This window comes from Gopherus evgoodei, chromosome 8, assembly GCF_007399415.2.
Source record: "Gopherus evgoodei ecotype Sinaloan lineage chromosome 8, rGopEvg1_v1.p, whole genome shotgun sequence".
NCBI classification, from domain to species: Eukaryota; Metazoa; Chordata; order Testudines; family Testudinidae; genus Gopherus; species Gopherus evgoodei.
In genome coordinates this window covers 51,541,917-51,564,952 of record NC_044329.1, presented here as the reverse complement: position 1 = coordinate 51,564,952, position 23,036 = coordinate 51,541,917, and the positions used below count along the sequence as shown (strand labels likewise).

The 23,036-nt window shown below is 44.6% G+C and overlaps 1 protein-coding gene across 1 annotated transcript in view; it reads right to left on the bottom strand.

Annotated features, from left to right (window-relative positions):
* The window catches only part of RABGAP1L (RAB GTPase activating protein 1 like), a 570,078-nt gene that overhangs the window by 219,805 nt on the left and 327,237 nt on the right, over positions 1-23,036 (bottom strand).

Here is a 23,036-nt window from a genome sequence, read left to right as displayed (position 1 = left end):
TTGTCCCCAAGCAGCATGCCAAATTGCCACTGCAGACGGTGGGGGCAGTCCCTGTGCCGTTAGGGCAGCTTGCACTTTCCCACGGTGGCGGCAATTTGGCGGCCGCTTCTATGTTCAGCTGTCCGCGGCGGTGCAGCTTCTGTCTTCCGGCTGAAGACAGAAGCTGCTGCCGAACTGCCGCCGCTGCAGAAATGTGCGTACCACCCTAACGGCACATGGACTGCCCCTGCCGTCAGCGGGTAATTTGGCGCACTGCTTGGGGCGGCTAAAACAGTAGAGCCGGCCCTGTTTCTAAAGATGGTCTGAGGAATATACCAACAATTTGTGATGAAGGAATTAAACCTTTATATTACCAAAGTTTTACTCTAATAGAACTGGCTTTAGATTATACTTGTAGTAACAGAATTACACTGCACTTCAATGACACCGTATTTCCAGGGGCTGATTTTGAATTAAGTATCTTTTTTCTGTGCAACAGTGGGTCTTATATAAGAATCTGAGCTCTTTGCCATTTCCTTATATACAGGCATGCTCCCACCAAAAGCAGTGTCAAAGTGGGAGCAGTAGGATTTTCACCTGTCTTTGCTCTGAACTGCCTTTTCTTACCCTCATATAATTCACCTCTCTTCTTCCTTCTGCTCTGCCCACAGCAAGAATCTGTATATTGCTCTCATAACTGGGTTTCAGGAGAAAGCATATTGCACAGAAAAAGCAACACTTGCTCTATAATCAACGGCTAGGACAGAGGTCGTCAACCTACGGCACACATGCCAAAGGCGGCACATGAGCTGATTTTTTATGGCAAGCAGCGCGGGCTGAGCTGCTCAGCCTGCTGCCGCTCTGGGGTTTCTGCCGCTGGCTTCTGCCAGCCGGGGTCCCACCACCAGTCCCACTCAGCACCACTGCTGGCCTGGGTGAAGGAACCCCAGTCTGGCAGCAGGCTGAGACCCCGGATGGCAGGAGCCGGCAGCCGAAACCCCAGAGCAGGGGCAGGCTGAGCCACTCAGACCACCCTTGCTCTGGGGTTCCTGCTGCTGGCTCTTTGCCAGCCAGGACCTCCCCTGCTGCAGCCCCACTCAGCACCCGCTTCTGGCTGGGTGAAGGAACCCCAGGCTGACAGTGGCCTGGCAGGAGCCAGCGGCCAGTACCCCAGAGGTGGGGCGGGCTGAGCTGCTCTGGGGATCCGGCTGCTAGCCCTTGCCAGCTGGGGTCCCCTCCGCTGCAGCCCCACTCACCTTGCGCAGGCCCCCTGCCAGACAGAGTTCAGGCCTCCGGCCCTGCTCAGCCCTACCAGCCGCCAGTTCCACTCACCTCCACTTCCGATCTGGGCAGGGGCAGCTCTAGGGTTTTTGCCGCCCCAAGAACGGCAGGCAGGCTGCCTTCGGCGGTTTGCCTGCAGAGGGTCTGCTGGTCCCGTGGCTTCAGAGGACTGCTGAAGCCGTGGGACCAGCGGACCCTCTGCAGGCACACCTGTGGGAGGTCCATGGAAGCCGCGGGACCAGCAGACCCTCCACAGGCAAGCCGCCGAGGGCAGCCTGCCTGCCGCCCTTGTGGCACTGGCAGAGTGCCCCCCGCAGCTTGCAGCCCCAAGCATGCGCTTGGCGTGCTGGGGCCTGGAGCCGCCCTGGACTTGGGGTTTCAGCTGCTGATCTCCTGCCAGTCAGGGTCTGGATCTCCAGCCTTGCTCAGCCTGCTTTCCAGCCTGGAGTCCCAGCAGGCCACCCTGGGCTCTGCTCCTGGCCTTGGATCAGTGCTCTGCAGCCTTCCCACTGTGGCCCACTGTCCCCAGCTGGGACAGTGAGGGTTGCACACAAGGTAAGAGGGGGTGCAGCTCAGCACCCCCATCTTAAAATTGCTTATCTCAGATCACACTGCGTTTGACCTTGTGCCTGCCTTCTATCGCCATTTTTTTCCCCACTGAGAGTTGAAGGGAACATTTGACAAAATGGCAGCTCCTAAGAAAGCAAAGCTAGATGCCCGATCATTTCAGCCTGCTTGGACTGACGCATTTAGATTTATTGAAAAGAAGAACCATGCTATTTGTGCTTTCTGTTAGGAAAGTCTTGTTTGTTGCACATCAAGTGTTTGACGACATTTTGAAATGAAGCAAGAGAAAACCTTTCTTGACGAAGCAGACAAGACTGAATCAATCAAAAAGGCAGTAGCAGCCTTTGAGAAGCAAAGTAGTGTTTTTAAAAGCTTAAGTGTTAGTAAAAATCAAGCTACAGAAGGAAGTTACAAGATTGCACAGTGCATTGCAAAAAACAAAGCCATTTACAGATGGGGAATATATAAAAGAAGTTTTTCTCAGTGGTTCGGAGATTTTGTTCAATGATTTGCCAAATAAAGATACAATCATATCTAGAACAAAAGAACTGCCCATCTCTGCCAGAATAGTTGAGAGACGCACAACTGAAATGGCAGAAAACATTAAGGAAAAGCAGATGACTGCATTGAAAGACACAGCAGTGTTTAGTGTTGCAGTTGATGAGAGCGTGGATATGAACGATGTTCCACGTTTGGCAGTTATTGCAAGAAATTGTGCTTCCGATGAAATCCAAGAGGAAAGAAGGCTGAAGGTTGATATGATTGCTCTCTGTAAATATATCAGAGGAATAAATACCAGGGAGGAAGAGGAATTATTTAAGCTCAGTACCAATGTGGACACAAGAACAAATGGATATAAACTGGCCATCAGGAAGTTTAGTCTTGAAATTAGATGAAGGTTTCTAACCATCAGAGGAGTGAAGTTCTAGAACAGCCTTCCAAGGGGAGCAGTGGGAGCAAAAGACATATCTGGCTTCAAGACTAAGCTTGATAGGTTTATGGAGGGGATGGTATAATGGGATAGCCTAATTTTGGCAATTAATTCATCTTTGACTACTAGCGGATGTTAGATGGGTTGGGATCTGAGTTACTACAGTGAATTCTTTCCTGGGTGTCTGACTGGTGGGCTTTGCCCACATGCTCAGGGTTTGGCTGATGGCCATATTTGGGGTCGGGAAGGAATTTTCCTCCAGGGCAGATTGGCAGAAGCCCTGGGGGGGTTGTCTTCCTCGGCAGCATGGGGTCACTTGCAGGAAGGTTCTCTGCAGCTTGAAGTCTTTAAACCAGGATTTGAGAACTTCAATCGCTCAGATACAGGTTTGATACAAGAGTGCGTGGGTGAGATTCTGTGGCCTGCATTGTGGAAGAGGTCAGACTAGATGAACATAATGGTCCCTTCTGACCTTAAAGTCTATGATTCTAACTTTGTTGCCTAAAACCCCTGCATGGCACAACAAAGGGGGAAGATATACTGGAAAGTTTTGCAAACCATTTTGAAGAACGAGGAGTTGACATCAGAAAAATATTTGTAAAGTTACTTGAAGATCAAATTGGCCATCCGTCAGTCAAATTTCACTGTATCATCCATCAAGAAAACCTGTGTGCTAAAATTTCTAATTCAGAGCTTAATAACGTGATGAACATAGTGGTGCAAATTGTGAATTTCCTTGTTGCTCAATCTGCTTTGACTCACAGACAATTTCAAGCACTGCTAGAAGAGAAGGACAGTGCTTATAACGACATCCCACTTCACAGCAACATTCGGTAGCTAAGTTATGGCAAGGTTTTGGTGCGCTTTGTAAACTGTTTTGATGCAATCAAGGCCTTTTTGTCAAAAAAAGAACAAAACTACCTCAAACTGGATGATGACAAATGGCTGTGTAAGCTCATGTTTCTAACTGATATCACCGCTCACATAAACAAACCCAACCTCTGTCTCCAGGGTGCAGGGCAAACAGTTCTGGATCATTATGAAGCCTGGAAAGCATTTGTTGTTAAACTAGCAGTTTTTTCCAGGGATATTCAAACTTCTACTTTCTGCTACTTCCAACTCATAAAAGAGCTATCAGCACATGTCAATGTTGATGAGATTGGAAAGTACATGCAAAAACTGGAATCACAATTTTCTGACAGATTTCAAGATTTCCAGAGATTTGGCCCAATGCTTTCTTTTCTAATTAAACCTGAAAAGTTCAAGAAAAGCGACTTGGATTTCAGTGGATGGGTGTTGAAGATTTCAAAATGCAACTCATTCAGTTAAAAAGCTCAGAATTGTGGACATCAAAGTTTGTGGATCTGCGGAGCGCATTTGAAGCTACCGAGAGAGATCATGGGGCTTATATTCTGACCTGCTGGACGTCCCTGCCAGTAAAATTTAACTGTTTGAAGAAAATTGCATTTGCAATGCTTTCAGCATCTGGATCCACATACCTGTGAGAACAGGTATTTTCACACATGAAATATGTCCTCTGTCCCTCTCGGAGCCAGTTAACAAGTGATCGCTCAGAAGCCTGTGTGCAGCTTAAAGTATCCAAATACGTGCCAGACATTGGAAAACTCAGCAAGGAAAAGCAAGGGCAAGGATCACACTAAACTGATAAGATCTGCATTTTAATTTAAATAAAGCTTCTGAAACATTTTGAAAACCTTGTTTACTTTATATATAACAGTGTTTTGGTTATACATTATAGACTTATAGAGAGACCTTCTAAAAAACTTGGATCTGTGTCTTTTACGTAAGAGTTTATAGCGCTGAGAGGTTAGGAAGTTATTTACTTCATGTTTGGTCTCTTAATAATTTTGTTTGTATAGTAATTTACAACTCTGCACTCAAACCAGTCGAATAGCTAATTGTACGTCCAAGTTGCAGAATAACAGTATTCCTACGACTTTATCTAACAAGCTGGGATATCTTGGATATATCATATAATACACCCTCCCACACCACTGCGTTTACGCAGAGCTATGATTATTGAATTATTTAATCCACTTATGAAGTACCCACTGCAAGGCATTTCAGTTTCACACAATAAGCTTCATGCAGAATTACAACTATGATCTGAGACTGGGAGAATGAAGAAATATTTACAATCTCTTCAGGCAGGCCTCCTAGTACAATAAATCATTTATTTTCCTTCCAGCACTGTGGCTTCACAAACTTGACCTTTTAACTGGTACAGTCTCAGCAGAAAATTCATATGTGAGACTAGCATTACTCCTTCCTTGCTGATGCACAGAGGGAAAGTCTTATTAATATGTACATTGACGAGGACAAGATAATATTACAAAAAAATTTTTTCTTGAAACAAGAAAATGTTTATAAATTTGCTTTTCAACCCTGGAATAAAAAAACAAAAATTACATTTAAAATATTCTTAAACTGATACTGTTTATGCTTTAAGCATCTCCATGGCCTGGCACAACAGGCTGTTGTAGGAGTCAGGCCTGCCCACTGACTAGCAACAGAAAGGTAGTAGATGAAGGCAGCAACTTTTCATACTGTAACTTACGGGGAACAGTAGGGAGACAATTAGGAAAGTTGCAAGTGTGACGTTTTGGGGTTCACTCAGGCCACTAAGGGATTCAGTCACCCAAGGCTAGTCTTAGGGGTGGGCAGGGTGGGCAAATGGCCAGGGCACCATGGTCGGAGGGTGGGGGAGAGAAAACACCATCCAAGTGCTGCAAATAGGCCTGGGCTGCTGGAGCAGCGGTGAGTGCAGCATAGCTCGGGCTGGAGCCCTGGCCAGACGGGCAGGGGGTGGGCGATGCCGGCTGGGGCTGCCAGCCTGGCTGGGAGGCGCAGATACCAGGGTTTGTCCTGCGGAGCCAGTGGGCCAGCCCCGGGTCTCCCCCAACCCCAATGAGGTGGGCAATGCCAACAGCCTGGCAGGGAGGCGCAGGCAGCAGGACTCACCCCTCTGGAGCCAGAGGGCAAGCTTCTGGTTCCTCCTCTTCCCATGGGCACAATTGCCAGGGGGCATATGGTTGGGCTCAGAAATGCCTCCCTCTGCAGCCCTTCCTGAAGGCGATGATGGAGGGAAGCCCAAGGAACCCCTGAGGACGTGGGGCAATGGGGAAGGTGCACCCATAGGCACCAGGGATCCAAAAATAAAGTTCACCCAGGGCACCATTTTCCCTAAGGCCAGTCCTGCAATCACCAACTGCTGTAGCCCTGGGTGTTTTGTGGCTGTGCAGCTTTGGTCCAGAGCTCTGACCCAAACAGCCTGCCAGCAGGACACAAGCCTCATGCTGGCTTTGTCCAACCTGGTTACTACTCCTGGCAGGCAGACTTAAGTACCCTTCTAGCCCTGAATTGGCTCCCAAATCATCCTACTGCAGGGACCAGAAAAAGTGTTAGGTTTGCTGCCTTTACAGACACAGTAAAACATTTCAACCTGTTAGCTTTCTAGAAGCACACATGGTACAGGTCTTACACACCACTGATGATTAATAATGAAAGCAAAACAAGTCTGTTAACAAAAGAGCATGGATTAAATGATACCAAGTAAAAAGAATAAAGGTAGAGATGGTTACAAGCAAATAGTTAAAACATGCATCTAAAAGGCTAAAATCGAATCTAGAATGATAGTCTTTTTTTCAAGATGGTTTCTCTAACTCAGTCTCCTTTCCAATTTTTACTGGCCAGGACCTATTACAGAGATCAAATCGCTTGGTTTCTTTGTCTCGTAAGGTGAATGATGGAGTTTCTCCTTTATATCCCCAAAAGTATTCTCTTTATCTTACAAGTCAGGAAGGCCTCTTGGGGATCCAGTTTCCTGTGAGTGTCTCCATGGTAATTCTCTGTCTCTTGAGTTTAGGATCAGGATAACCCCCACCAGTTTAGCTTGACAGCTTTGTTTATGGCTAATCTACAAACCAAGATAAACCCACATTCCTTTGTCTAGGACACACCTGTTTATCACCTTTACCTAAGCTAAGCTGTCTGGTCTTAAACATGTTCTAGTAACATCACAGAAAGGAAATTCAAACTTCATAAATAGCATTAAACCATGCATTTTACAGTGATATTAATAATCAGCATAATATTAACTTTCACATGATATCTCCCAAGGCATATTTTGTCCAAACGTTATTGCAGTAGTGCGTAGGGTGTGAATACAGAGATGCCTAGGGTCACAGTAAGGATACATGCATATAAAGAAGAAGAGAGCACTGAAGGAGAGGACACTATAATGGAGTGAATCAGGAAAGAGGTTTGAAGGATAAACAAAGGAGAAATCAACTGGATAGCATTATGGAGCAGCCTTGCCACACTGAGGGATGAGCCAATGAGCAAACAATCAAAATAGGCAAATCATGGTATAAAAGTTACATGTCATGATAGCATGAATCAATACAGCGTTTCCATTACATTATCTCCTATAGCTAAGAGAGTCCAAAGGAAAGTACATTGGGCATGATCAGTAGCAGCTGCTCCAGAGAAACAGCTTTTAATTCTCTTTCTGAGGACCAAACAAACAGAGATTTGGTCAATTGCTGCAGTGGGATTATGTTATTCCATTGCAAACCAAGTGCTGTGCTGAATAATTCATCCTCATTTCTACAAGCATGGGTAGGATTAAGAATAAACTATAAACTAGATGAGGAAAAAAAAGAAAGTGTCCAGCAATGAAAGGTGCCATGTCACAAATGACGTGGATCTGCCTCCAGTGCCTCAGTTTTTATTGGAAACATTGACACTCACTTTGAGCCTGTGAAATAAAACACAACCATATTTGCAGAAACAGGCGAGTGCTGCATTTATTTTTGTTTGGTTCTTTGTACAATAAGATTATTAACCTAAATAAACTGGGATATTGATTTCTCTGCAACATATTTGATTCTTCCTATTAAAAAGTCACAGCAGTTGTTTTTCCATCAAATATAAACTCCTTTAATCAGAAAATGAGAAAAACCAACATGCCTCAAATTAAATTGTGCACTGCAGATACTCCAAACCAAATAGCTGAGAAGACTATTTCTGTCAATTGCTTTGTATCTCCATAGCATAGTGCCTTTAAGTAGATGTGTAGGCATGGAAGTAGGTCATCAGCACAATTCCATTATATCCGGTGACACAGAGAATGAACTCTCCAAAAATAGTTCTAATTTTCATAAAATTTACAAAAGTGCAAGAGTGCAAGATATGAAGACACTTGCTCTGTAAAATACTAGCCAATCTGAATCCCCCAAAAGAAATTTATAGAGTCAGTCACCACTGGTTCTTTTCTCATCACCCATTACCATCTTCAGCCTTACAAGTTCATTTTTAGAGTATTAATTTCATCACACAAATGCGCCGCAACAGAAAAAGCATCACGCTTTCCTGATTCCTTTCTATTCTGAACAGATTAAGAGAAGAAACAAGAACTGACAGATCCATTAAAACATGGCAGTGACCTTTTAAGTCTTCCTTCTTATCTGACAGTTCAGATCATTTCTCATTTCACTGGGGCACAGAGAAACTCACTCCTCTCCAGCTTTCTACTCTCCTATTGAAGAAAACAGAGACCTTTCCTGGCCCTATTAAACTGCAGCATTCTTCAAATGTTTCCTGTTTTCACATTAGGAGAGCAGCAAGAGTGCACAGTATCTGTTAAAAGACTCTCTACTAAAAAGCTACCAAACCACTGCTTTCAGTACTGAAGGTTTTCATGAAATCATCTCTCTTATAAGCAACTTCATTAACTTTTAAAAACAGTTCTTCTAAAACTTGACAAGGCTCTCGTACAATGTAACAAACTCAGGACCAGATTAGGTATAGGCACAATAGGCACATTCCCAGGGCCCTGGCTCGCAGAGACATGTGACATTATCAGACTAAGTCTTGAGGTTTTTTAAATTATGTTTCTAGCCCCTATAGTAATGTCATCTGGTGGCTGTCTCTTGGGTGCCCCTTTATGGCCTCAACAGCCCCCAGCCTCAATTTCCCTCTTCCAGGTACTGATCACCTGCCCATATTCTCCACCATATGTGATAAAGCAGCCATATCTGGCAGCAGTACCTGAAGCAGGCAACGCACAAGCAGCGCACTAGCCTCAGTTTTGAGTTTCTTCCAGAGTCCCCAGTAACTCCACATAAGCTTTCCAAGTATAAATAGCTATTATTGGGGTTAATTTATTACAAACAGTCCCACACAAACAATTCAGATTTCCTCAGCACAGTAAGACCATATTCATTCTCTCAAATCCCAACACACCACGTACAGCTCTGAACATCTCTCACCACACTCCAGCATCTCTCTTTAGACTCTCAGGTACAGCCCTGGCATTTCTTACCACATCTCCCCCAGGTATGGCTCTGATGTCTCACACTATGCCTTGCCCCAGCCCCATTAGCTATGGTGCTTCTCTGCCCTGCTTCATTCTCAGGTTTGGCTCTAGCTCTCACACGGAGACATCAGCAAGTTCATCATTCACCAGCATTCAGCCTGCTCTAGCCCTTTGGCTTCAGCTCTCTGACTCAGAGAGCCAACAGGCATCTCTGTCCTCTGCTCGCAGCCTTCAGCCCTGGGCATAACTTTCTGACCTGGAGAAGTTTGTAGGTGACTCCCCTAATTTATTTTCTGCCTTCTGCTTTCACCAGCCTGATTTGGCTCCACTGTTCACCAGTGAACTCTCCCTCCTTCAGCGACATCTCCTCGCTAAAGCTCTCAACCTAGCCCTGCTGTTCCTTATGAGCTTTGAACTCTCTTGACTTTGGGCTGTCTCCCACTAGCATGTATCTGGACTAGAACAGAATAACTGAGACCAATTTCATATAAAGGGTCAGTTATTTTGTTACAAATGTGAAGAAGAGCTTGAAAACATGACCTTGAGTGCAACTAATGCAGTGATGTCTGCTCAAGTCTGCACGGAGCCTGCAGCAGAGGTAGGAGCATCACTCACTGGGGCCAACCAAACTACTCTAGGAGGATACTATGCCAAGGTTTAAGGGGCACCCTTCCATTGCTCAGAGAGCCCTACCAGTACTCTCAGCAAAGCTGGAGGGTCAGGAAACAGCCAAAGTCAACAGTCCAGAGGAGAAGGAGCCTCCTGGTTCCTCCAGGAAGCTGCGGTAACAACAGGAGCAGCCTGGGGAAGAAGCAGGCTACTGCTGCAGGGGTCCATATGAGCAAGAGCTCCAGTTATTGGGGGAGATGGCAAGGGTCATTGGTTCTGGCACTCTACAGGAGGTGGAAAGGGAGCCAAAGTCACTGTCACATCTCCCAGTGGTCAGAATAAGACAAGGTCCAGCATCTGCAGTTCTTGGCTGGCCAGGAGGAGCAGGGGCCACTATTGCCTGCAATTTCCAGCTTTTTGGGGGAGGGGGGGCAAAGTGAGGTGTCCTCTATTACTGTGCCTGAGAGAAGAGAGAGCCTGACATCTCTGCTGCTCCCAAGCTAGCTGGGTGGAAGTCTAGGGCATCCCCTCCCCCTTGTCCCTCCCTCTCCCTTCTTTTTCTGGATGCACAGTATCTGTCAGCAGTCAAGTTGAAAAACTAGAAGCAAAAGCACTGGTGAGGAGCTGATAATTAAGATGGAGCAAGAAATGGACAGATCGGAGGAATGAGTTTATAAGAAGGTATAGAGATTCATACATTTTCAAGCCAGACTCACTGTGATCACAGAATCATAGAAATGTAGGACTGAAAGGGATCTCAAAAAATCATCTAGTCCCATTCCCCAAACTGAGGCAGGACTAAGTATTACCAAGGCCATCCCTGACAGGTGTTTGTCTAACCTATTCTTAAAAACCTCCAATAACAGAGATTCCACAATCTCCCTAGGCAATTTATTCCAGTGCTTACCTACCCCGATTGTTAGAAAAATTTTCCCGATGTCTAACCTAAATCTCTCCTGCAATTTAAGCTCATTACTTCTTGTCCTGTCCTCAGTAGCTAAGGAGAATAATTTATCACCCTTCTCCTTACAACAACCTTTTAAGTACCTGAAGACTGTTATGTTCCCCAACTCAGTCTTCTCTTCTCCAGACTAAACAAACCTTTTTTCCCCCTCAATCTTTCCTCATGTCATGTTTTCTAGACCTTTAATAATTTTTGTTGCTCTCCTTGGGACTTTCTCCCATCTGTCCACACTTTTTCCAAAGTGCAGTGCCCAGAACTGGACACAATACTCCAGTGGAGGCCTTATCAGAGCTGAGAAGAGTAGAAAAATTACTTCTTGTGTCTTGTTTACAACACTCCCGCTAATGCATTCCAGAATGATGTTTGCTTTTTCTGCAACAGTATTACAACATTGACTCATATTTAGTTTGTGATCCACTATAACCCCAGATCCTTTTCTGAAGTACTCCTTCATAAGCAGTCATTTCCCATTTTGTATTTCTGCAATTGATTATTCCTTACTAAGTGTAGTACATTGCATTTGTCCTTACTGAATTTCATCCTATTTAATTCACACCATTTCTCCTGTTTGTCAAGATAATTTTGAATTTTAATCCAGGCCTCCAAAGCGCTTGCAACCACTCAGGGCTTGGTATTGTCTGCACATTTTATAAGTGCACTCTCTATGCCATTATCAAAATCATTTATGAAGATACTGAACAGAACCAGACCAGTCAGATCTTTGCAGGATCCCACTTGACATGTCCTTCTAGCTTGATTGTGAGCCATTGATAACTACTCTCTGAATATCATTTTTCTCTAAGGTCTAGGCTATATTTCTCTAGTTTCTTTATGAAACACTCATGTGAGACAGTATCAAAAGCTTTACTATAAAGTCAAGATATATGACATCTATGCTTTCCCCCTATCCACAAGGCTTGTTACCCTGTCGAAGAAGAATATTGGGTTGTTTTGACATGATTTATTCTTGACAGATCTATGTTTACTGTTACTTATTACCTTATTTTTTTCTAGGTACTTACAAATTGCTTATGTGATTATTTGCTCCATTATCTTTCCAGGTATCGAAGTTAAGCTGACTGGTCTACAATTCCCTGGGTTGTGCTTATTCCCCTTTTTATAGATATAATCAAGGGCCTTGGTTACATCGATGAATGCCATGAACAGTTCCTGGTGTTGCTCTCTGCACTTCTCCTGAATTGGTCGTGCTATGAAGATCATGTCAGTTGTGCCTGGGGTGGCCTGAAGCCACACTGTGATTTGAGGAGGTGGGAGGGGGAGGGGGAGGGGGAGGAGGCCGTTTAGTAGAATCTAGGCAAGGATCTTCCTTGCAATGGAGAGGATGGTATTACCTCTGTAGTTCCTGCACCAAGATTTGTCCCTTTTCTTGAATATTGTAACAATGGGTAAGCTGCTTCTCTGATCGTGATGCCCTACAGAATGTGCTGTGTAAGTTTGGCTGTTTACAGAAATTTTTTTCCATCATGAGACTACTCCATGATGGGATGACTGCCACCATTCTGTGCAACAGCTCAGAGACCAAACCATTCATCATTCACACTGTTGTCAAGCAGGGCTACGTCACTTCTCTCACACTCTTCTTCATTTTAACCTTGCCATGATCCTGATTTTCATCCGCAACCGCCTTCCTGATAGAATCGGAATTGAGTATTGTGTGGATGGCCAACTCCTCAATCTCCAACGTCTCCAAACAAAATCTAAGATCATGAGAACTGGCATCACTGATCAGTATGCAGATGACTGTGTCATTCTCTCACACACAGAGGCCGACCTACAAAGCACCCTAAATCTTTTTGCAGATGCCTATCACAGCCTGGGTCCCTCTCTCATCATCGGTAAAATCAAGATACTCTATCAGCCCTCACTGGCACAGACTACTCTTCGTACTCCACAAATCATCATCGGTGAAGAACTCCTGGAAAATGTGGACCACTTTCCAAACCTTGATAGCCACCTCTCCCAAACAGCCAGCATTGACACAGAAATTGAATACAGGATCTGTTGTGTGGAACACTACTCAAATGAATCTTCAATGATAGGGATCTGCTAACAGGCACCAAGATCTTGGTTTACAAGGCAGTTGTCATCCCCACCCTCCTCTATGGGTGTGAGACCTGGGAAACCTACAAACGACATCTCAAGTGGCTGGAGAGGTTCCGGCACTGCTGCCTCAGGAGGATTCTCAGGATCAGCTAGGAAGACTGACACACCAACATCAGCATGCTCTCTGCAGCCCACATCAGCAGTACGGAAATGTAGGTCATGAAAACCAACTCCGCTGGGCTGGCCACTGTGTACGTATACCTGACACTCACCTCCTGAAGTAAGTACTCTTTTCTCAGTTAAGTCAAGGAAGAATGGCTGGCAGAGGGCAGCAGAAGCGCTTCAAAGACATACTGAAAGTATATCTTAAAAAGGGAGGCATCAACCCAACAAACTGGGAGGACTCGGAGCGGAACAGAACACAGTGGCATCACACCGTACGCAAGCCACAGCTCATTTTGAGAACAGCTGTGCTCATGAGACAGAGAAGTGACAAAGGAGGAAAGAAAGGGCACAATTGTCCAGCCAACAACTATGTCTCCTCCAAGAGTATACCTATCACGTCTGTGGGGAAAATCTGCAGGGCATGTGTGACTGGTTGCCCCACTTCAAGGTGCCACCTGGTGTGCTGATACCACTGAGCCCATGTGTTCTGCCAGTCTGGGCCCCCTTTACCCTGTCTTGTTGAGCCAGGCTGTCAAACCTCCTCTAGCATACACATACGCAGGGCCACAGCCAGCTGCAGAAAAACACAGACATTGAGATTAGCTCTGGGAAGACTCAGTTTCAGGGACTTGCCTCAGCACTTAGGTGCCCGCCTCCCTTAGAGTGCAGACCCAAAGGTATATTGTATTGTATTGCATTGTATAAAAGAATCTGCACAGCGCACGCTCCTAAAAATGTACCCTCGTCCTCAATATGAAGAGAGATATGCACCCTTTCTTGCCCCCCCGTTAAAAATTGCACAAACGGGGTTTAATAATAAACAAAAATGTATTAACTATAAAAGTCTGACTTTAAGTGATTATAAGGGATAGCAAACAGAATAAAGCAGATTACTAAGCAAATAAAACAAAATATGCAAACTAAGCTTGATTCACTAAAGAAATTGATTACAAATAGTAATTTCTCACCCTAAAGGTGATTACAGAGATCCTTGAAAGCTCGCTGCACTGGCCTGCAGCTTGTAACTTCAGGTATTACTACTCACAGGCTAGTCACCCTTCCAGCCTGGGCTCAATTCTTCTCCCCCACTCCTGGTTCAGTTCTTGCTTCCAGGTGTTTCCCAGTGTCTCTTTGGGTGGGGAGGCAGAGGAGAACCACGTCATCACTCCCCTGCCTTATATACCTTTTGGTATGGCGGCAACCCTTTGTCTTCCAGTGGAAAAACACTGGCATTGCAAGGGCAGGGGGAGGGAGGGAGAGTCCCAGTACCAGATGACTCAGACCCATGTCTCTGCAGGGTGGTAGCAGCTATTACTGGCAGGCTGTCTGGAGCATCCACAGGAAGATTAAGTTCTTTCACAGTCAATTGTCTTTACTAATGGGCCATCAGCCCTGTCTGGCTTTTCATTGTTGTACCTGAAGGGCTAGTTGTGAGTGACAACCAAAGTAGCACATTTGAAATACAGATACGTAGTCAATATTCCTAGATTCAGATACAGAAATGATAAAGGCATACAAATTGGATAATCACATTCAGTAAATCATAACCTTTCCAATGATATCTTACATGAACCATCTTGCATAAAGTATATCTCAGTTATGCTATATCCATGTCATAAGCATATTTCCATAAAGAATATGGAGTGTAATATCACAGCATGAATTGGGCTCCTCAGCCACTTAGAAACCCACCAATGAACCCCCTTGGCAGACATCATCCTCGCATCAAGGGATATAGGAAAAGTTTATATATAGGTATTATATTTGCCCTTTTTCAGTCTTCAGGTATCTCTCCGATCCTCCACTAGTTCTCAAAAGGTAATCACTAATGGCTCAGAGATCTCTTCAGTCAATTCCTTAAGTGTTCTAGGATGTCTTTCCTCAGGCCCTGCCGACTTGAAGACATCAAAGTATTCTAAGTAATTCTTAACTTGCTCTGCTATTTTAGCCTCTGATCCCACTTCATTTATACTGTTATTCTCTGTGTTAGTCATTGATCAATGCTAACTTTTTTGGTGAAAACTAAAACCAAAAAAAGGCATTTAACTCTTCAGCCACTGTTGCATTTTCTGTTATTGTCTTTTCTTCCTCATTTAGTAATGGGTGCACCCTATCTCTGGTCTGCCTCTTGCTTCCCATGTATTTGTAAAATGCTTTCTTGTTACCCTTTATATTCTAGCTAGTTCAATCTCCTTTTGTGCCTCAGCCTTTCTAATTCTGTCTCTACATACTTGCGTTTTTTAAATACGCATTCTTTTTAGTTTGACCTCGTTTCCACTTCTTGTGTGAATCTTATTTGAGTTTCAGGTCATTGAAGATCTCTTGGTTAAGCCAGGATAGCTGCTTACCATACTTCCTATCTTTTATATGCATAGATATGGTTTTCTTTTGTGCCCTTAATAATATCTCTTTGAAAAACTGCCAACTGTCCTTAACTCTTTTTTCCCTTAGACTTGCTTCCCATAGGATCTTACCCACCAATTCTCTGTGTTTGCTGAAGTCTGCCTTCTTGAAGTCCACTGTCTTTACTCTGCTGTTTTCCCTCCTACTGTTGCTTAAAATCAAGAACTCAATCATTTCATGATCACTTTCACACAAGCTGCCTTCCACCTTCAGATTCTCAACTAGTTCCTCCTTGTTTGTCAGAATTACATTCAAAGTAGCCCCTGCCCTAGTGGCTTTCTCCACTTTCTGTACAAGAAGTTGTCTCGAATGCATTCCAAGAACTTGCTGGATAATCTGTACCCTGCTGCAGATGTCTGGATAGTTGAAGTCCCCCATCATCTTCAAGTCCTGTATTTTGAATGATTTTGTTCGTTGTTTAAAAAAAGCGTCATCCATGTCTTCTTCCTGGTTAGGTGGTCTACTAGAAATCCTTACCATATCACCACCCTTGCTCTATACCACTTTTATCCTTATGCAGACTTTCAATTGATCTGCCTTACACTTCTGTTCAACCTTAGTGCAAGTGAATAAATCTTTAACATACAAAGCAACACCTCTTCTCTAATTGTCCTTCCTGAACAAGCTGTATCAGTCTATACCAATATCGTCCAGTCTGACCTCTTGCAGAGCACAGGCCATAGGACTTCCCTGAATTAACTCCTATTTGAATTACAGTAGATCTTTTAGCAAAACATCCAACCTTGATTTTAAAATAGTCAGTGATGGAGAATCCATGACAACCCTTGGTAAGTTGTCCAAGTGATGAATTACCTTCCCTCTTAAAAATGTATGCCTTATTTTCAGCCTAAATTTGTCTAGCTTCAACTTCCATACATTTGATCTTGTTATACCTTCAATAGATTGAAGAGCCTTGTACTATCAAATTTTTGTTCCTCATATAGGTATTTATAGACTGATCAAGTCACCCCTTAACCTCCTCTTTGATAAGTTAAATAAATTAAGCTCCTTGACACTATTACTGGAAGGTATGTTTTCCATTACTTTAATCGTTCTTGTGACTCTTCTCTGCACCCTCTCCAATTTATCAACATCTTCCTTGAATTGTGGACTTCAGAACTAGACACAGTATTCCAGAAGTGATAACACTGGTGCCAAATACAGATGTAATATATAACTTCTATATTCCTACTCAATTTTCCCAATTATACATCTAAACATCACACTAGCCCTTTGACCACAGCATCACACTAGGAGCGCATGTTCAGCTGATTATCCACCAGAACCACCAAGTCTTTGTCAGAGTCTCTGGTTCTCAGGACAAAATACTGCATCCTGTAAGTACAGTCTGCATTCTTTTTTCTTCGTTGTATGAATTTGGCCGTACTGAAATGCATATTTGCATGCATTCAGCTTACCAAGCAATCCAGATCACTCTGAATCAGTGACCTGTCCTCTTTATTATTTACCACTCCAATCTTTGTGTCATCTGAAAACTTAGTAAGCAATGATTTTATGTTTTCTTCCAGATCATTGATAAAAACTAGGGCTGTTGATTAATCGCAGTTAACTCACACAGTTAACTCAAAAAAATTAACTGCGATTAAAAAAATTAATCATGATTAATAGCAGTTTTAATCGCACTGTTAAACAATAGAATACCAATTGAAATTTATTAAATATTTTGGATGTCTTTCTACATTTTCATATATGTAGTATTTTGTGTTATAATTGAAATCAAAGTATTTTACTACAAATATCTGCACTGTAAAAATGATAAACAAAAGAAATAGTGTTTTTCAAATCTCCTCATATAACTACTGTGGTGCAGTCTCTGTCATGAAATTGCAATATACAAATATAGATTTTTTTGTTATATAACTGCATTCAAAAACAAAACAGTGTAAAACTTCAGAGCCCACAAGTCCACTCAGTCCTACTTCTTGTTCAGCCAATCGCTAAGACAAACAAGTTTATTTACATTTATGGGAGATAATGCTGCCCGCTTCTTATTTACAATGTCACCAGAAAGCGAGAACAGGCATTTGCATGGCACTTTTGTAGCCGGCATTGCAAGGTATTTACATGCCAGGTATGCTAAATATTCATATGCCCCTTCATGCTTCAGCCACCATTCCAGGGGACGTGCTTCCATGCTGATGACACTCGTTAAAAAAATAATGCATTATTTAAATTTGTGACTGAGCTCCTTAGGGGAGAATTGTATGCCCCCTGCTGTGTTTTACCCATACTTTGCCATATATTTCATGTTATAGCAGTCGGATGATGACTCAGCACGTTGTTCATTTTAAGAAACCCTTTCACTGAAGATTTCACAAAACACAAAGAAAGTACCAATGTGAGATTTCTAAAGATAGTACTGCGCTTAACCCAAGGTTTAAGAATCTGAAGTGCCAAAATCTGAGAGGGACGAGGTGTGGAGCATGCTTTCAGAAGTCTTAAAAAAGCAACACTCTGATGCGGAAACTACAGAACCCAAATGGCCAAAAAAGAAAATCAATCTTCTGCTCATGGCATCTGACTCAGATAATGAAAATGAACGTGTCAGTCCACAATGCTTTGGACTGTATTGAGCAGAACCCATCATCAGCATGGATGAATGTGCCCTGGAATGCTGGTTGAAGCATGGAGGGACAAAGGAATCTTTAGCGCATCTGGAATGGAAATATCTTGCAACTCGGCTACAACAGTGCCATGAGAACGCTTGTTCTCATTGTAAACAAGAAGTGGGCAGGATTATCTCCTGAAAATGTAAACAAACTTGTTTGTTTGAGCGATTGTCTGAACAAGAAGTAGGACTGTGTGGACTTGCAGGAGCTAAAATTTTCCATCGTTTAATTTTTGAATGCTTTTTTTTTTTTTAACTTAATTCTATATTTGTAAGTTCAACTTTCATGCTAAAGAGATTGGACTACAGTGCTTGTATTACATGAATTGAAAAATAGTATTTCTTTTGTTTTTTTACAGTGCAAATACCTATATTCAAAAAATATATATAAAGTGAGCACTGTACACTTTGTATTCTATGTTGTAATTGAAATAAATATACTTGAAAATATAGAAACATCCAAAACTATTTAAATAAATGGCATTCTATTACTGGCGGCGCTTAGGACTTTCCAGGAGGGATGGGAAGGAGTGGGGACATGGCATGCTCAGGGGAGGAGGCGGAGAAGAAGCGGGGCGGGGGGGCTTGGGGGAAAGGGGTGGAATGGGGACTGGAAATGGGCAGGGAGTTTGGGGAAGGGGTTGAATGAGGGCGGTGCAGAGACGGGGCCACGGGTGGGTTGAGAACCCACCGGGAAAAGGGGAAGTCAGCGCCTATGGGGCCAAGAACTGATCACTGCAGGACCCCTCTAGAAATATTGATGATGATTCCCCATTTACAATCACATCTTGAGACCTATCACTAAGCCATATTTAATCCATTTCAGATATGCTGAAGATTTTTGTGCATTGTTCTAGTTCGTTCATTATAATGTTGTGTGGTACCAAGTCAAATACCTTACTGAAGTCTAATACTATTCCCTTTTTATCAACCAAATTTATAATCTCATCCAAAAAAAGGTATCAAATTAGTTAGATAAGAACTAGTTTCCACAAAACTGTGCTGATTGGCATTAATGTAAAAGCAGCAAAGAATCCTGTGGCACCTTATAGACTAACAGACATTTTGGAGCATGAGCTTTCGTGGGTGAATACCCACTTCCTCAGATGCATGTAATGGAAATATCCAGGGGCAGGTATATATATGTGTGCTAGCAAGCAAGCTAGAGATAACAAGGTCAGTTCAATCAGGGAGGATGAGGCCCTGTTCTAGCAGTTGAGGTGTGAAAACCAAGAGAGGAGAAACTGGTTCTGTAATTGGCAAGCCATTCACAGTCTTTGTTCAATCCTGAGCTGATGGTGTCAAATTTGCAGATGAACTGAAGCTCAGCAGTTTCTCTTTGAAGTCTGGTCCTGGAGTTTTTTTGCTGCAGGATGGCCACCTTAAGGTCTGCTATAGTGTGGCCAGGGAGGTTGAAGTGCTCTCCTACAGGTTTTTGTATGTTGCCATTCCTAATGTCTGATTTGTGTCCATTTATCCTTTTCCGTAGAGACTGTCCAGTTTGGCCGATGTACATAGCAGAGGGGCATTGCTGGCATATGATGGCGTATATTACATTGGTGGATGTGCAGGTGAATGAACCAGTGATGGTGTGGCTGATCTGGTTAGGTCCTGTGATGGTGTCGCTGGTGTAGATATGTGGGCAGAGTTGGCATCGAGGTTTGTTGCATGGATTGGTTCCTGAGCAAGAGTTATTATGGTGTGGTGTGCAGTTACTGGTGAGAATATGTTTCAGGTTGGCAGGTTGTCTGTGGGCAAGGATTGGCCTGCCACCCAAGGCCTGTGAAAGTGTGGGATCATTGTCCAGGATGGGTTGTAGATCCTTGATGATGCGTTGTAGGGGTTTTAGCTGGGGGCTGTATGTGATGGCCAGTGGAGTCCTGTTGGTTTCTCTCTTGGGTTTGTCTTGCAGTAGGAGGCTTCTGGGTACACGTCTGGCTCTGTTGATCTGTTTCCTTATTTCCTCGTGCGGGTATTGTAGTTTTGAGAATGCTTGGTGGAGATTTTGTAGGTGTTGGTCTCTATCTGAAGGGTTAGAGTAGATGCGGTTGTACCTCAGTGCTTGGCTGTAGACAATGGATCGTGTGATGTGCCCGGGATGGAAGCTGGAGGCATGAAGGTAGGCATAGCGGCCGGTGGGTTTTCAATATAGGGTGGTGTTAATGTGACCATCACTTATTTGCACCGTGGTGTCAAGAAAGTGGACCTCCCGTGTAGATTGGTCCAGGCTGAGGTTGATGGTGGGGTGGAAGCTGTTGAAATCATGGTGGAATTTTTCCAGAGTCTCCTTCCCATGGGTCCAGATGATGAAGATGTCATCAATGTAGCGTAGATAGAGAAGGGGTGTGAGTGGACGAGAGCTGAGGAAGCGTTGTTCCAGGTCGGCCATGAAGATATTGGCATATTGTGGGGCCATGCGGGTGCCCATAGCAGTGCCACTGATCTGGAGATATATATTGTCATCAAATTTGAAATAGTTGTGTGTAAGTATAAAGGCACAGAGCTCAGCAGCCAGTTGTGCTGTGGCATCATCAGGGATAGTGTTCCTGACAGCTTGTATTCCATCTGTGTGTGGGATGTTTGTGTAGAGAGCCTCTACATTCATGGTGGCTAGGATGGTGTTTTCTGGGAGGTCACCAATGCATTGTAGTTTCCTCAGGAAATCAGTGGTGTCGCGGAGGTAGCTGGGAGTGCTGGTGGCATAGGGTCATTAGGAATGGCAATATACAAAAACCTGTAGGAGAGCACTTCAACCTCCCTGGCCACACTATAGCAGACCTTAAGGTGGCCATCCTGCAGCAAAAAAACTCCAGGACCAGACTTCAAAGAGAAACTGCTGAGCTTCAGTTCATCTGCAAATTTGACACCATCAGCTCAGGATTGAACAAAGACTGTGAATGGCTTGCCAATTACAGAACCAGTTTCTCCTCTCTTGGTTTTCACACCTCAACTGCTAGAACAGGGCCTCATCCTCCCTGATTGAACTGACCTCGTTATCTCTAGCTTGCTTGCTAGCATATATATACCTGCCCCTGGATATTTCCACTACATGCATCTGAGGAAGTGGGTATTCACCCACGAAAGCTCATGTTCCAAAACGTCTGTTAGTCTATAAGGTGCCACAGGATTCTTTGTTGCTTTACCAGAGTTTCTGACGCCCTAGGCGGACGGCCATTTCGCCGCCCCCCGCAGCCCCGGTGGACCTACCGCAGTCATGCCGACGGACGGTCCGCTGCTGGAAAGGCTCCGGTGGAGCTGCCGCAGTGATGCCGGTGGGCAGTCCGCTGCCCTAAAGGTTCCGGTGGACCTGCCGCGGGCATGACTGTGGTAGGTCCGCCGGAGCCTTTAGACCAGTGCACCATCTGCCGAAATGACTGCGGCAGCTCCACCGGAGCCTTTCCAGCAGCGGATCGTCCGCTGGCATCACTGCGGTAGGTCCACCGGACCCGCATGACGCCCCCCCGGCAAAATAGCGCCCCCCAAAATTTCAGGCACCATAGGCCATTGCCTAGGTCGTCTAAATGGTAGCGCCGGCCCTGCATCTAGGCCCACACACAACTCCACTCTGACCTGTCCTGGTGAGAACTGCCAAAGAAGGCAGCACTCCCTGCATGACCTCTCTTTGGCCTGTTCCCCATGCAGCAGAATCATAGCTCTCTTGCTCTCTTTGCAAACCTGTGAAAGGGGCAGATACGAGACCCCTGTTTTTGATAATTGGATAAAATCAAAGATTGTAAAGGGTAAAGGGAAAGACCTTTGTACAGGTTACACTCAGTTACATTAAATCGGATCTCTGAAGTTTTTTTTTTCAGTGTATCACAGGGGTGGGCAAACTACAGCCCACGGGCTAAATCCAGCCCACCAGCTGTTTTAATCCATCCCTCGAGCTCCTGCTGAGGAGTTGGGTCTGGGGCTTGCCCCGTGCCAGCTGGAGAGCAGGGTTGGGGACTGCACTATGTAGCTCCTGGAAGCAGTGGCATGGCACCCCCTCCAGCTCCTACACTTAGCGGCAGCCAGGGGCCTCCACTCTGCACACTACCCCCACTCCAAGCACTGCCCCTGTAGCTCCCATTGGCAGGAACCACACCCAATGGAGCCAGAGAAGGGACATATTGCTGCTTCTGGGAGTCGCTTGAGGTAAACGCTGCCCACAGCCTACACCCCCGAGCCTCTTCCTGTGCCCCAACCCCCTTCCCCCTCCCACTCTCCAAATCCCTTGGTCCCAGCCCGGAGCACCCTCCTACACCCCAAACTCCTTATCCCCAGCCCCACTGCAGAGCCTGCACCCCCACCGGAGCCCTCACCCCCCCTGCACCCCACTCTATTGCCCCAACCTCCACCCCCCAAACACCCTGAACTCCTCATTTCTGGCCCCACCCTGGAGCCTGCACCCACAACCAGAGCCCTCACCCCCTCCTGCACCTCAACCTCAATTTTGTGAGCATTCACGGCCTGCCATACAAATTCTATTCCCAAATGTGGCCCTAGGGTGACCAGATGTTCCGATTTTATAGGGACAGTCCCGATTTTTGGGTCTTTTTCTTATATAAGCTCCTACTACTCCCCACCCCCATCCCGATTTTTCACATTTGCTGTCTGGTCACCCTATGTGGCCCTCAGGCCAAAAGGTTAGCTCACCCTTGGTGTATCAGCTCAAATTGCATGTTGAAATTCATAGGATAGCCAGTAACTAACTATTTTAGGGCAGACATATCAGTATGCAATAGGATAGATAAACTTGCAAGAAGCAATTTGATGAGAAATAACTCAGCATAACTAATAATCCCATACCTTCGTCAAAATAATTCCTGATGACAAAAAGAAAATAAAATCTAATCTTATTTCCCACCCCTGACTGAAAATTACAATGGTGGAAGAACATAACTGATCTAGCTGTGATGCCCCACTTTGCGTATCTCTCCACTGTGGCAGGTCCGTTTTTTGTGCCTGGGAACAAGTTACTTCACTTAGTGTCTCAGCTTCTTCATCTATAAAATGAAGCTGATGATACCCTCCTCCATCAAGTGCTTTGAGATCTATGAATGAAAGTGCTGCACAAGAGTTAAGTGTTATTTGTGGGAGTTACTCTCTGAGTAGCTGCTGC